The sequence below is a fragment of the Psittacula echo genome (genome assembly GCF_963264785.1).
Source record: "Psittacula echo genome assembly, chromosome: 4".
Taxonomy (NCBI): Eukaryota; Metazoa; Chordata; class Aves; order Psittaciformes; family Psittacidae; genus Psittacula; species Psittacula echo.
The window spans coordinates 3,474,813-3,489,936 of NC_137738.1; positions in this window are offsets into that span (position 1 = coordinate 3,474,813).

Below are 15,124 nucleotides of genomic sequence, written 5' to 3' on the forward strand. Positions count from 1 at the left end.
AGATGCCAAAATGCAGGAAGCGTCCCGCTGACAAGATGTTGTACAGTGAATTGGCCAAAGCCACATTGATCAGCCTTCAACATCAGCTCTAGATTTCAGTAGTTGCTTTGATCTGTGTGTTAAATAATACCAGCGCTTTACTGAGAGTACATTTGGAGAGGTTTAACAGCAATTAAACTCATATGTATCTCTCGCATGGGAGCTTGGCTTCAGTGAATATGGTTCCAATAATCAAGTGGTATTTTGTTTACATGCTGTAATTACGATATTAAAATCTATACACAAACCTCAGTGGAGACAGCAATCTTTTAATGTGTGTTGGGCTTTGCAACTGGCAGCAGGATGCAGAGGTAAAAGGTGACAAGATGGATGTGATGTGAGTGCCCCTAAGATTAACCAACACCACAAACACAGCTGAGTGGGGTCCCTGACAACAAAGGCACAGCTTTCACGTCTTCAGCTGCAAGCTACTAGAAGGCTAGCTGAAATCCCTGACAGATAAGCACTGGCAGGAGACCAGTTTGGGATGCGTTGTCACGCAACAGGGTCACAGCATGGATGAAGTATTTAAACTCATAGCTGCTTGTAAGCTTCGTACAGCTAGGGCTCATATTTAGGATAAAGATAATGCTCCCCCCAAATGACAGGATGTAGGATCCTGAACCTTAGTCCTTTAAAATTGCCTATGGGCCCCAAAAAGGGTTGCACTGGGAAATTTCCCTTGTGGAGTAAAGCTTTTAGGAGGACCAGAGAAAACTTCAGAGGCCTGACAAAGACACAGTGATTCAGCATCTACTGCCATAAATCAAGCACAAGTGGTTCAGTACCGTTCCTGGTTCAAAAGCCTTCAGTACCTCACTTTCCCTCTCTGGATTTGTGTCTCCCACCTCATGGTTACCTTCTCCACCTGTACTGTGAGCTTTAGGAGAAAGAAGCTCTGTTGATTCCAGATGCTTGACCCAGAGATTTTGCCTAGCGAGTCACAGCCACCAGCAAGGATGCAGCCAGGAGATAATCAGTAAGAGCTGGTGAGGAGAAGTGCCTTGAGATCTTATGTTTTCCCTTAGTTCTGAATGTGGATAACCCTGTCCTGCCAGGGACACATCAACCTCTCTGTGCCCATCACCTGGACACCACTGCTCAGGCTCTCTGGGCTGCACTGCATGATCAGCTGAGCAGGATCCAAATGGCTGCTCCTCCCTTTAATATCTGTGACCACAAAGGAGAGTTCATTTCTTTGTCACATGTTGAGTTGATGACTTTCCTCCAAGCAGAGGAGCTGTGGGGAGGGAAACAGTCAGAGGCTGAGATGAAAGGGTACCTCCAGTAATAAAAGCGAAGCAGATTTGCCTGTAGTGAGTTTTCCTTTCTGAGAGCCATGCCTGGATAATCTCAGTTTCTACCTAAGAGATAGCAGAGCTGACATACTCCATGTGGCCACACATGGAAACACAGACATGACCCCCTGGCTCTTAGTAAAGGGGAGGAGGAAACAGCACTAGCAAGGGAAAAGAAAACAATGAAACCCAAATTCACAGAGCAAACAAATGTAAGAGCTCCTATTTTTACTCAGTAATTTAACTGCCTGGCTCTCTTCTTATTTCTTCCATTTTTAATCTACAATAAGTATCTCTGAACTTTGCTGAGACAATAAATCTGGGCCTCTTTGAAGACCTTGGGCGGCAGTGAAACAACAATACACATTATAAACTAAACATTTTAGAAACTCATTTTCCTTTTGATCTGCAGCATGGTACCCCCACTGCATACGTATGCGCACACCAACGCACGCACACATCCTGCTGAACCCACCACGCTCTATTGTTCCTCTGCCACTGGCAATGGACATAAGAGAGGTCATAGCTGGACGTAATATGCAATATACACCCTCGCAGAGATGCACAAGTGAGCAAAGGCTTCGTGGTAAAAGAACACCGTAAAAGATGTGATCACTCCAAAGCCAGTAAACAGCAGAGTTTGAGGTCACAGAGGAAGAATTAATTGTTCCATGGTAGGGGCAGGAAGTGGTTGTAGGGAATGTTAGAGTTTGTTTGTTTTTAAAGCACAGTGAGAGAAAAGGAAAGAAACTTCATTGCATGACATCTTTCTTGGCACCCCCAGGGACTATCAGCGGGGTCACGTCCATGAGATCTACTATGCAGACTTCAGCCCCTGAACTAGCAGACTAAGTGAGGGCAACAGCTATTTATCATCCTTTGTGTGAGCCTGCTCTGGATGCTTTGCCTGTGGGTTTCACTGACAATTGTTGACAGAGAAAAAACAACAAGGCACTGATCACTGATGTGCATCTCAGTCCATGTGCCTCTTACAGCCATTCAGCTGAAGGGATGCAAAGCATTTATGAACTGCACGTTACTCACCAGTCCATCACTCACCTGCTTCCCAAATAGAGCTCCCCTGGGCCAGCAGTATGGCTGTAGATTAGCAAGCAAGCATGATCTCTAAGCACAGCAATTTGGGGCACAGCTCAAAGAAAGAGAATGAAATCTGGAGTAAGAGGAATGCGTGGCCCATGTTCTATTTCCTGGTCATGGTCCTCTTTTCAACAGATCATCCTCCAGCACCCCGTAGCAGTAGGATAGGGTGATTGATCCCACTGAGCCAGAAAAGAGGTTGTCATGTCTGGTGACATCCTTATCCTTCCTCTGAGGAATGTCAACCAAGAGCTGACCTGGATCGAACCTCTTTGACTTACATGAGCTGACAGGATCACAGGAGGAGCGAGGAGGTCCATCTAAGCCGCAAATAGGTCAGCTACAGCACTTGCTGTGTGATGTGCATTGTGGAGATCGAAGCAAGGTGTTAAATCCCGGGGAACAGACAGAAGGTTGATGCCTCTTATTCTCACTCATTTTCTTGATAATCCAGCCTCTTGTTATCCTACCATTCTGCAAGCAACGATTCAAACTCCAGAATATCAACTCCTACTGAAGGTAGAAGTGTCTATGGAAAAGCTCCCTCAAAGTGTGAGAGGAGGTTAATTAAAGCAACGTTGTCTTCTTGAGCCTGAAGAGAGCTTGAAACAACAGCTTGGAGAGGTGGAAAAGCTTTTTTCCACATTAAGTTTCTAATTCTGGGACAACAACTGATTTAAGTATCACTGTTTGACTTGCTAGCATTTTATCAGCAATATCCAGCTTAGATGTCCACGCCAGGTCTTAAATAATCTCCTACACTTTTCCTGCTGCCATATTGCCTCTTGTTCTATTGCTTGCTTAATTGCCCTTTGCTCTGTAATAAGATCTTCAGTTTCTTCCCTGTGATTTTTAATGGAGATACGGTTTGACGAGGCATCAATCTGGTAGTGCGTCAAAACATGGACCCAGCCAAGGGAGTGAAGGGGGCCAGGAAGGAGAGAGAGGGAATGATGCTCAGACTCCTCGTTCTCCCCACACTTGCTGCCTAGGGAAGAGATGCACCAGGCACATAGAGCCAAGGGGACAGAGGAGTAGGGCAATAGCTGCAGCCTTCTGAATCAACAGCATCCTCCAACCCCTGCCCTCCAAAACGCAAAGACAAAACGGATCTGCCTGACACACATTAGTTTCCTGGAGACGGCAGAGCGAGTTAAAAAGCACACGCGAGTGCTCACCCGCAGCGCCCAAGCCCTGAAATCTGACCCAGAGCAAGCTGCGGGAGGCAAGCCTGACACAGAGGGATGCTGAAAGCTCTCCATCCCCGCAGGAGGTGGATGCGAACCGTGCTGCCCCTTCGGTGGTTCAAGCTGGCAAGCAGAGGGAAGCGCTGGTGTTTGGACAGATGCAGGCCTGTGTCATAGGCAGAAAGGCTGAGCACAGCACTGCATCCCCTGCTGCCTAGTGTGGGTCCATCCATAATAATTCTCCAGGCTCCTTTTAGCCGTCTCAAAAGGACTTGCTCTCCAGCTGCTTCTCAGGTCCTCATCACTCTAGGATGAGTCCTCCTGTAGTAACAGAGCAGACATCACGAGGACACTGTGGTTTGACAGAGCATTAGCAAACAGTGATTCAGGCCCTGGATTGCCCTCTGATCCTTTGAAGAGGAGCTATAAAGAGCAAATGCTTAAAGAAATACATTTCACGCTTTTCCATCTTGCTTTCAGGGCCCAGAGATGTGTCAGTCTCCAGGGTCCAAGCACTGAATTTTGCATGTCACTTCTGGCTCTCCCTGATCACAGTTTGCTCCCCAGATGCCACCCCAGCACACCAAGCCATTGCACAGCAGTGACTGGATGTCTCACAGCAAGGGTACAATGCCCATAAGCACAAAGCAGATGTCAAAGTATGGGTGGGCTTATAACACTAGACACAGCTAAGGCCATTCCCAGGTCCTGGCTTTCATTCTTTCTGCTCAGGATCAGAGGAGCTCAGAAATTAGGGCTGGGAAAGGCCTCGGGAGTTTGCAAGACAGTGTGGGCTATCCCTACGCTGCTCCTGACATGTGTTTGTCCAACTTCTTCTTTGAGACACCTCCACTAATGGATTTCCACCACTCTTTTATGTGATCCATTAGCAAAGATGACCTAGCATACGCTTAACAGCTTGGGGAGGCAAGCCGTAAACACTGCAGTGACTGCTCTCCAGGCTGAGAGAAGGGGAGAAAGTTAAACAGAAGAAGGATGGGAAAGCTGAGAGGAGCAGCAAAAAGTCTGCAAAGATTTTGATTTGTGTCCCCTTCAAACCTCCAAGAGCTGCACAAAGCCCAATCCTCCTCTCATCCCATCTGGAGGCCCAAGAGGCTTCCAGATGGTCTACAAATGAAGAGTCAGAGCCATGTCAGCACCCCATGAGCTCACATCACCACCAGGAGGTGATGCGTGAGAGTGTGACTGTAAAACCCGAGTCTTTGTCGCAAGCCAGGAGTAAGATCATGTTGGGAATACAGTCACTGGCATGTGGCACCGCTCCCTCCCGTTAAAGTAGCCTCTTCAGGTTGACGGTGGTGGTGCCAACTCCAGGGCCTTGACACCACAGCAGCTCTCTTGCAATTGGCTTGTTTCAGCTCCAAGTGAGTGCAGCCCTGTAATAGCAGCACAACTCCACTCGCTACACTTGGACATTACCACTACTGTTGATCTTGGCGTATTATTTATCCATCTTCCCAGCTATAAATTTCCTCCCTGGACTCCATGACTTGCTTTATAACCGCACTCTTTGAGCTGAGACTGCAAAGCCCTGGGGATGAGACCTTTGCCTCTGCGCTTTCTATTTAGAGCTTTGCAGCTTTACGACACTAACAGAAAGAGTAACTTCCCAGATGACTTTGCAGCCCAAGCCCAAGTTTGTTGAAATGCTACTTTTTGGCTACTTAGAAGGTCACCCATAAGAGCGTGGATAAATCTCAGGCCCCAGCTACTACACATGGGGAGGAGGAGATCTTGATAGCTTGCTTCAAATATGACCTACAACAAACCATAAAGTCTTTCCCCTGTTCTCCCGAACGGATCAGCATGAAAGTCCACCCCAGAGGCTCATTACTTGGCCTCTGTTTCCCGAGTTTAAAGCCTTGAAGGAGGTGAGTAGTCCCACTGTGTTAACACCAGAGGCTCACAGATCTTTGCACCAAGCTTTGGGAGCTCAAGCAAGGCCAGGGTTCACACAGCGTGCATTAACGCCTGTCTGTCAGAGAGTTCCAGAGCTTGCCATGCTCCTGGCTCATGCTGATGGCCTCAGAAACAATCTGATGACAGCACAGTCCAGCATCAGGTGCCTAATGCTCCGATCCCCCTCCCAAAGTCATTCCTTCCTACCAGCTCTCTTGCTTTGGACCTCTTCAAGCAGTCTGCTGTGGGTGTCTTTTCATTGGGGTAAGTAAATCTGAATGATGCTTTCCATCCCTGCCTGACTCAGCTCAGAGGACTCCCATGGGTGCACCATGAAAGGAGAGGCACATCTCGGCTGGATTACAGGGCGGTGCAGTGGCTTTTATAGCTACAGATTCCTGCATATGTTTCCAAGCAAGACGTATATACTCACACATAAAGATGCAGAGAGACCTCAGGGTTGAGGGCCATCATATAAATGAGTCCTTCTTGGTTGCCCCCTCTTTGGAGGGCACCTTGGTGGGCTGGGGTTGGTGGGAGATGCTCTTGGCTGCTGATAACCAGCTCTCCCACCGGGCATGGAGTGTTGCTTCTTTCTGAGAACAGAGGCCAGACGGAGGGAGTCATTTGCACCATTGAGAAGAGGGTGTAACGCTGTGATTTACTGGCATATTACAGCCACATCGGCACTGACTTCGCACGGATAAGGACAACTGTGAGGAAAACAAGGGAGGAGGCAACGAGACTCAGAGTAAATCCACAGAGATCAATAACATTACATCAGATTTATGCTGGTTAGTAAACCAAAGGTTGCAGTCTGCTTCCCACAGCTTTGGTTTATTACAGCTCCAGATTTCATACCACAGCCACTGAAACCAGGATCTGTTCCCTGAGGTTTGATAAATAACCTCTTTCTCTCGAAAAACCTCTTCTTTAGCTCTCTGTGAGTGGAGAAGAAGAGACAATGATGCGTGGATGGAAAAGCAACAAAAAGAACTAAATTAGAACTAAAACGCAGCAAGGCTCCAAAGAATTCACAGATGCCTCTCCTCTCCTTCCCCCCCCGCTCCTCTTCTCCGTGGTCAGCTGTAAATATTTATCTGGCAGGCTGCAGTGAAAGGCATGGCCCAAAACACTTCATCACCATTTCAGCATGGCTGCCCTCCAGAGCACCCCAAACATGGGGGTCGGTGAGTTCTTTCCTGCAGCTTTGTTAGAGGAAGGTCCCTCTGCCCCTGTGCGGGCACAGGAGTGCTTTCAGAAGCAATTCAGAACATCTCAAACATGGGCTACTGGATGCATTGTTTTTCTTCTTTTTGGGGGATGTTTTTCCTTCCTAGAGGGTCTGATTTTCCTTTTTTAAGCTGGAGGGAGGGAGGTGGGTCAGCCCTGCCACCCCAACACCAGCAGCATGGTGCTGATTGCCAGGCAGAAGTAGCGAAGGGGGGATGTGAAGTTGGACTGGATCAGTCAGGAACTTTGGGAAGCAAAGGAATCGCTATATTTCTACAATTCATCCCAAAGTGTTGACGAGACATGACTCCATCTCCCCTGGCAAGGGTGGCTGTCTCGAGGGTGGAGCCCATCAGCTCCCATGGGGAGCTCAGCTCTGCTAGGGACAAGTGGAAGCACTCCAGAGGCTGGCAATTTGAGGGGCTTTGGTTTTGAGGATGCCCAGCAAGAAACACCATTGGTGCCTAGGGTTGTGTTCAGAAACCAAGTCAAAACACTTCCAGCAACTGCACTTAGTGTGTATCTCCGTTTGCCAAGAGCAGCTGCCTCCTCCTATGGTTGTGGTTAAGGGAATGCATTGTGAGTTTAAAGGGGAAAAAAACCCAAAGGCTTCCTCTGAAGCTCTCAGCAAACACTTGGATATGTGTAGAGAGATGCCAGCCCAGAGGACATAGGGACTAGTTCAGCTGGAGTCCCCTAGCTGAATGACAGCTGGATCTCCCTGGCTGGTGGTGTTTAGAGGTGCCAACACAGGGTATCGATCATTGCCTTCAGCTAGCACCAAAGTGACACGCAGAATCTAAATATTCCAGCCAAAATATTCCTTCTTTTTTTTTTTTCTAACTTCTTCCTGCCCCTTCCTCTCCATTCAAATCCAGAGCAGTGTCCAGGGCCCATAAATATTCATCAAAATTCATCTGTTGACTTCCTTCAAAGATATTGTGCTGAGCCTCTGCCAATGGCTCACTCTACACTCTGATATGGGGGAGCTGGGAGAGGAGAAAGGGAGGACAGGACCATAACAGGTCCACCCTCAGGGTCTCCTTATAGGTTCACTCCAGCCCCACAGCAGCTCAGAGGCTGGAGCAGGTTAAGAGGCCCAGCCAATGCACGGTAGAGTCTTCCTTGAGAGAGGAACTGGGATGTCCAACCAAAACCTCTCTTGCTACTACAATGAGCAGCTTATTGCCCCAGTCTCCAGCTGAAGCATGAAAGTAGTTTGTTTTTCCAGTTCTTTGCTATTTTCTGCAGGGAGTAGCACACTTTGGCAAAGCAAAGCCATGCCTGACATCATATATTCTTACTGGCCTTCATCACACTGCAGCTTACTGCCAATTAGCTGGTTCACCCCCTGATTATTTATTAGTCTGCCTTTATGCCTTCCTGGGCAATGAGATTCAGTTCACTTCTTCCCTCCTTGCCAACACTTCCAGTGGAAATGAGGCTTGGTTAGCACATCTGCAAACGTGCCAAGTTCCTTGAAAAGGCAAGTCCCCTCCTTGCAATGAACTCATTTAAAGCAGGGGATCAGTAACCACACACATGAACTGATCTGAGGTTAATCTGTTATCGTATCAATGGCTCTTGCAATATTTAGCACTGTCAGAGCCTCCTCCCTGTAAACGTAAATGTATGAGAATCTCCTCTTCCTTCAAAAAGTAAACAGCCCTGTAACTCCCTTCTCTGCAGTAATTATGGTGCCTTCGCAATTGCAATGCAAAGGGAAGCTGAAAATGTGGCCCAGCTGTATCCAAAGGTTTTAAAAACCCAAATAGAGGATAAGTAATCAGACTTCAAACTGCACAGTTTTTAAGCCAGTGCTGTGAGATGTGAGGCCTTACTTGGGATTTTGAAATCTCCAGGGCTGACAGTACTGCAGCAGTTAACTGTGTGCACTGACACTGATCACAGCGTTATTACCCGGATGCTCTGTGACCAGCACCTCCTCTTAGGGCAGGCTTTCCCAAAAGGCTCTGTTTCCTTTGACCAAAATGGGCTGTTGGGTTTTTATTGCATGTAGGGCACTGTACTGTGAGCAATTTCCAGTCTCCTTAGTCCTGTCTCCCTCTGAGCCCATGCCAGTGACTGCCCAGCAGCACACCCCAAAATCCCTGAGAGTGGCAGGCCCATCTTTTCCCCTTGTAATGTAACAAATGACAACATACATGGGCACATGGGGAAAGACCACTTCTATGGCAAGGTGCCCGGTGCCTCAGAAGAGCCAGGGAGAAGGTGAGGGAAGGCTTTGCATTATCAATACTGCATTATCGGTGCAACAGGGTCAGTCCTGGCAGTGCCAGGCACCAACTTTGGGCAGGACAGAGCAGAGCTGGTGCTTTGCATGCCCACATGGCCATGACCCCACGGGGTTAACATGGCATTGAGTTTACCCAGCTGCAATTCCCATCATCTGCTCTGTAGTCAGTCCCCATGTCCAGCCAGCAGGCACTCGGGGTAGCTGGCTCATCCATCAGTCCCGCTCCATCAGGGCAGTCAGTTATTGCTGCCTTCATAGCACTCAGGCCGAGCATGTCAGGCATGGGGAGGGCAGGGAGTGGGGGGATGAAGTATTTTGTGCACTGCAACTGCTGCCGAGCTGACAGCAGCCAGCAAGAGCTGGGATTTCCCACGATCCCTTCACCTTCTCATCAGTGGGAAGTGCCAGTTTGGCCCCCGGCTGCTGGCCAGCTCTCAAGGGGTGGGGAGGTGGAAGGGGCTGCCCAGGCCCAGCTGGAGCTTCTCTGACCCAGACATCGAGCACGGTGCTGTTTTGGCGATGCACTTTGCCCTCCTGCTTTGCGAGCCAAGAGTTTATAAACCCTGCGGGAAAAGTGTCTCCTCTTCCTCCCTCCCGGCACTGCCAGCCCTGCTTTCAGCTGCAGGAGCTGCTTGGCCACCTGCCTCTGAGCTGCAGATGCAGCTCATTCTTCCCTTTTGTCTTATTAAAGCTGTATGCTTTTCCTAGGCAAAAGACTGGCTTAGTGACCAGCAGGAGATGATAGGGAAAGGTGAGAAGAAGCTGAGGCTCTGGGTAAAACCCATGCACAGCGCTAGACAGAGGTTGGCTGGCACTGCTGCGCCAGAAGTGTTCCGTGGCCAAGCCTGACTGGTCAGAGCCTTCCTGTCCCAGCACCGAGCTCATCCACAGATTGGGAAACTTGTAGCAAACACGCTGTTTATGGACTAACAACCTTGGGAGTTAGGGAAGCACACCCTGCACCTTGGAGAGACGATGTTCCTTGCACTGAGACCATCAAGACGGACTCTGGAGATGCAGGGCAAAGTCTTCATGCAGCCAAGAGTTTCTCTAAGGACTGAAAGGATTTGCTTTCTCCGCTCTGAGTTGCAGCTCCAAAGGGAGGATCTTTCCTCTGTGCAGAGTTTTCCTATTCAGAAATAGCAGGAAAACTCAGTATTTTGGTGTGCGCAAGAAGTAAAATCCTATTTACCTTGAATCTCCCAGAGGCAATCGCAAGGCTACAGTTTGTAGAGCACCACAGTAAAGAAAGCCCCAGAAAAACCACTGGAGATAGAAAGGGGAGGTGGTTTAATATGAACCATACGTGCTGCTCAGGGGTTTCTGAGTAATCCAGCTTCTGCATGTCCTCGCTGCATTACAGAAATGATGCATTATCTCCCCTTTTCTTGGCTTCATTGCAGAGAATGAATCTTCCCCGAGACCCTAATTGCTTCAAATGCTCTCTGCTCTACTTATGTTTGATTTTACCCAGTAGTTTCAAGCAGTGCTGATCCTGAATGACTGTTGATCTAGGGCTGTACCCTGGCTAACATCTCCTTTGACAGAGTTGTGTGCAGGTCTGTTTGAATAACGTTAGACAGGGCAGAGAGGACTTGACTCTTCAATTAAAGGCTTTATAATGATCCAGTCAATACAGTGCTTTTCTTCACAGACACAGCCATGTGACCATGATGTCTTAATTTTAGGCTAATGTGTATCTTTCCACTAGCTTTGTGTCAATTCCTTGCCTTAGCTGCTCCCTGCCTCAGTTTCCTCCTCACAAACTGGCTGTAGCTCCTGTGCTTGGGCCAGCGTGCAGTCAAGACCTTAATACCACACTGTGCCCTATTAAAAAGAGATCTTTCCTACCCTGACTGGTGGAAAGATCTGCAGCAGCCACGACTGCCATCAGCCCTAGCATCCAGAGGTCAGCAGAGAGGGGCAGCATCGCTTGCTGCTTCTGGGCAGAGCAGGGGGGGAACATTTGTACCCTTGTCTGAGCACATGGTGACCTGCTTCATAGCCGGGGCAAAGCGATGCCTTCTCTCTCTGCTCTCATGAGGAGAGACACAGCTCTGTGTGGTGGTGGAGGACAGGAGGAGCATGTAAAGCAGACAGATGGCTACACAGCCAGCCCGGTTATTACTGGAATAAATTGGGTAAATCACAGGCTAAGCAGTTGCTCTCCCTGCGGTAGGAGAGGATCTGACACTGATTGAAAATCAGCAGCACCTCAGAGGCAATCATGGCCGGGAAGCTTGCTGTGCTGGGAAGCTCTGCTCAACCGGGTGCTGCACTTGGACTCTGTTATTACTGCACTTTAAACCACAAGAACAAAATGTTTGGGACATGCTAATGACACCAGGAGAAACAGAAGCATTCTGATTTGGTAGTAATTGTTGTAATTATTTGCTATCAGAGCAGACAGGAATATAGTATAATGGGTCTGATTATTTATCAGCATTCAACACAAGAAGAAAACAGTGCCGGTAAATAGCAGAGGGTTTATTTTGGGGAACTGTTTAAAGCTAGGAGAGGACAAAACATCTCTCTTCAAAACAGGGCCTGAGCAGGCTCTGCATTGAAGATTTGACAAAGGCTTTCAAGGTTCAAACCAGCCGTATATGGTTGAGGGTTTGCCCTATGTATTTGGCTTGGTTGCACTGCCAAGGCCAGGTTTGCTGAGCAGCCTTCCCTTAGGCAAGACCTTCGCCAACGTCTTGCCAAATGTTACCCATTGGCAGTGAAATCGTCCAAGGTGGAACACTCTGGTTACCCCTTTTGGGAAAATCTGGCAAAGATGCTTCAAACATTTCCAGGAGTGGCAATGTAGTTTTGTCTACATTAACACTTTATTGCTGCTGGGACGAAAGGCTGAAACAAGATTGCCAAGGAAGGAAATGAGTGTGACAAGATTTGTGAGTGAAAACAAATTGCACCGAGACCCCAGCGCCAAAGCCTCTGGGCTGGCTCGCTGAGGGTCTTAGAGGAACCTGAAACCAGAAGAGGAGGTGAAGAAATGGGAGGCCTGGAAAAATACATGGTTAGGTACAGTAAAGGCATTCATGGAGGCCAGGGGGAAAGAGGAGTAGGCCCAGGTGGACAAACAGGAGAGCCATGAGCACAGAAGGATAGGTCTCACACCAGCAATACAGGGCACCAAAGGCTCACCATCCCTATGATACCCACTGGTATAGTATGCCAGTGTGCTCTAAGGCTCCCCTACACTGAAGACACATGCTGGTTAGCCCACCTTGGGGTATCTACAGGATGAGCCATGGTGAGAAGAGCAGAGCTCCTGGGGGACCCTTTGATAGAAAGCAACTTTCCTCCCATTGCGGATGGTGACCACTTTCCTCATCAAAGGGGCTTTGTTGTCTCCATTTATCTCCCCATTTGGCATCTCGCTCTTCATGGCACTCTCAGTTCTCCCACTTCTTTGACCTTGGAGCTACTATGCTATGAACATGTCAGACAGGAACATGCAATCGATGCTGGCCAACCCACTAACCGACTGAGCTATTATTACAGCAGGCACTGATGTGAGCAGCCACAGAAAGGAAAACAGATTTTGGGGCTCCTCATGTGTCTGGGGCTATCTGCACATCCTGTCCCAGCTTAACTGAAAACATGTGGTCAAGGCTGCCAGGCTGGTGTGCAGCTACAGCCAGAGCATCTGCATCTTCTATTTCCTCATCCCCTTTCTTGAATAAGCCCACTAAAATCTAGCTCAGGAAATGGTAAGATACCGACATGTTTAAATGTCCTCCTCGTCGCTGATGTTAAGTCTGCAGAGCCCTGCTGTTTCAGCTGTATCCTCTTTGGCTTGCTCACTCCCATGTGAGGCTTACCAGTTGCTGGAAGACACTTGTCCTTCTTTTCCTCAGGTGTCCCTAAATCCCAAAAATATATTACATGTGTAATATACAAGTCATAAGCCTGAGAGTGCTCAAACCAAACTCACTTTGTTCCTATGACACACGGACACCGGCCTATGACCTGGTACCGATCTGACCCACTTCAGAAACCTAAGTTGTGTCCTTGCGACCAGACTCTGCATGTAGTGACCATGGATGCCTCAGGCTCAGCCTGGCTGTGGCAAGCTATGTGTTGGATACCAGGCAGTGCTGATGAACTGTGGTGAGAGCAGAGAGGCTGAGATGGGGCTGGCAGACTGCAACCTTCCCACCTCCAGAAAACCTTCCCACCTCCTCACCTTCCTCAGCCAGAGGTGGCACTTGTGCAGGCAGTTGTTTCCTGGGGAGCAGTTTTCCTTCTTTCTTTTCAAATGTGAAGCCATGTACATAGCGATCAGCCTCCTGTGGTGCAGGGATCCCCAGGGCAACCTCGCACTTGGTGCAGATCTGCTCCAGTTGTTTGCTTTGAACCTGCCACCTGCTGCTTTTATTTGACGTCCCTGAAGTTCTTGTCTGAGAAGGAACAGTGTACAATCACCCTTTATTTTGTAACCAGGACGCTTTGTTTTGAGTCGCTGTTGTCTGGATCCCTGCTTCTTTTTAATTCAATGGCAAAAGCTTCCAAGTGCCTCAAGGACATAGATCAGGCATTTGCAATTTTTAATTCACTTTTCCTAAACATCACTGGTGTGATGCTTTGCTAAAGTCTTCCAGTTGTTACCACAAGTGGCTAAGACTGCCAAAACAGCAAAGAAATACTCACCACCCCTGCCTTGGCACATGTAACCTATTTGTACATCCTCTGTGCATCACTTCCTGCAGACACCTGCAAACATACAGTCTCATTCATGTCCCTCCCCAGCACAAGCTCTTCTGCCCATGCCCTAGGATCCACCAGCAGCCACCCTGCCAGCCCCACACCTGCCTGCATGCATACCCATTGCCTTTACTCCTCCACGACTTCTCTTCCACTTCAAATATAAACAACATGCTGTAAATGTAAATGCCACAACCATTTATATAAATGCCACTGTCAATGCACTCTGTGTCTACACACCCACATGGTATCAGCACATGCCCCATCCAACCCTAACCTGATACACACCCTTGAATGCATTCTTCCACCCCACGCCTTGCCACAACAGGCTAAGCAGCTTCAGAAAGAGCAAGGGAAAGCCCCAGTCTTTTTGAATCTTGTTCCATGCAGATGGAAACAGGGTAGGTGTGTTTTCCAAGCATCATCATGCTTTGTAGCACATGGATAGTGAGCGTGCTGCAGGTGGGCTTCACATCAGGCCCTGTCAAACAGTGAGCACAGGGTTCCTGCTCATGGGTGACTGCAGGAGTACAGAGATTTCCGCACAAATGAAACATATGGAGACAGAAGTACGTATTATGTTTGTGCATATGTGTACATACGTCTGTATAAGAGGATGTCTGGACGACACATCAAGAAGCGCCAGTCTTGTGGGCTGGTTGCAAAGGGACTTGCCAATCCCAGGGTACACATACAACTCACTTTGCCACTGCTGTGAGCTTGGCTCCTCTCTGTTATTTTTATAAGGCATAGCATTAACCTAATTAATTTGTTTTAATTGGAGACCATTGTTAGCCTAAATGGTCCCACTTAAATCACAGAGAAGCCATGGCCAAGCTCTTCAAACAGCCGCCTGTCCCCACTCACCCTCCTGCAGCTGGATAACACAGCTGAGTTCAGCCCGGGCTGCGCCTTGGCACAGCAGTCCTCCTCTTCACAGGGCTTGGTTTCTGCTCTTGAGGGAAACACCTGCACGTCTCAAAGCAAGACTGACTCAGAGCAAAGATACCAGCTTAGTAGTTATAGGCTTCTTCACCGAGCCACCACCTAAACCTGGTGGGAGGAGACCAGTGTCCTGAGTCACCTTCGGCAGCTACACTGGTAAGTACAGCTGAAAAGTACCTGTAAAATCTTCTCACACACCACTAACCTGCTATTGGCTTTAGAGACACCAAGGTTTATCATCACATTTTGCCACAAAAACTGCCCTCTTTTGTCATTAACATTAACGGCTAGCTGCAGGGAGATATATTATTATATAATATATATAATATAGAGATATATATTCAGTCAGTGGCCGTGACTGAACTTAACCCAAACATGCTGGGGACCCAGACTATAGTCCTAGGTACAGCAGAGGCAGCTCACTCAGCAGA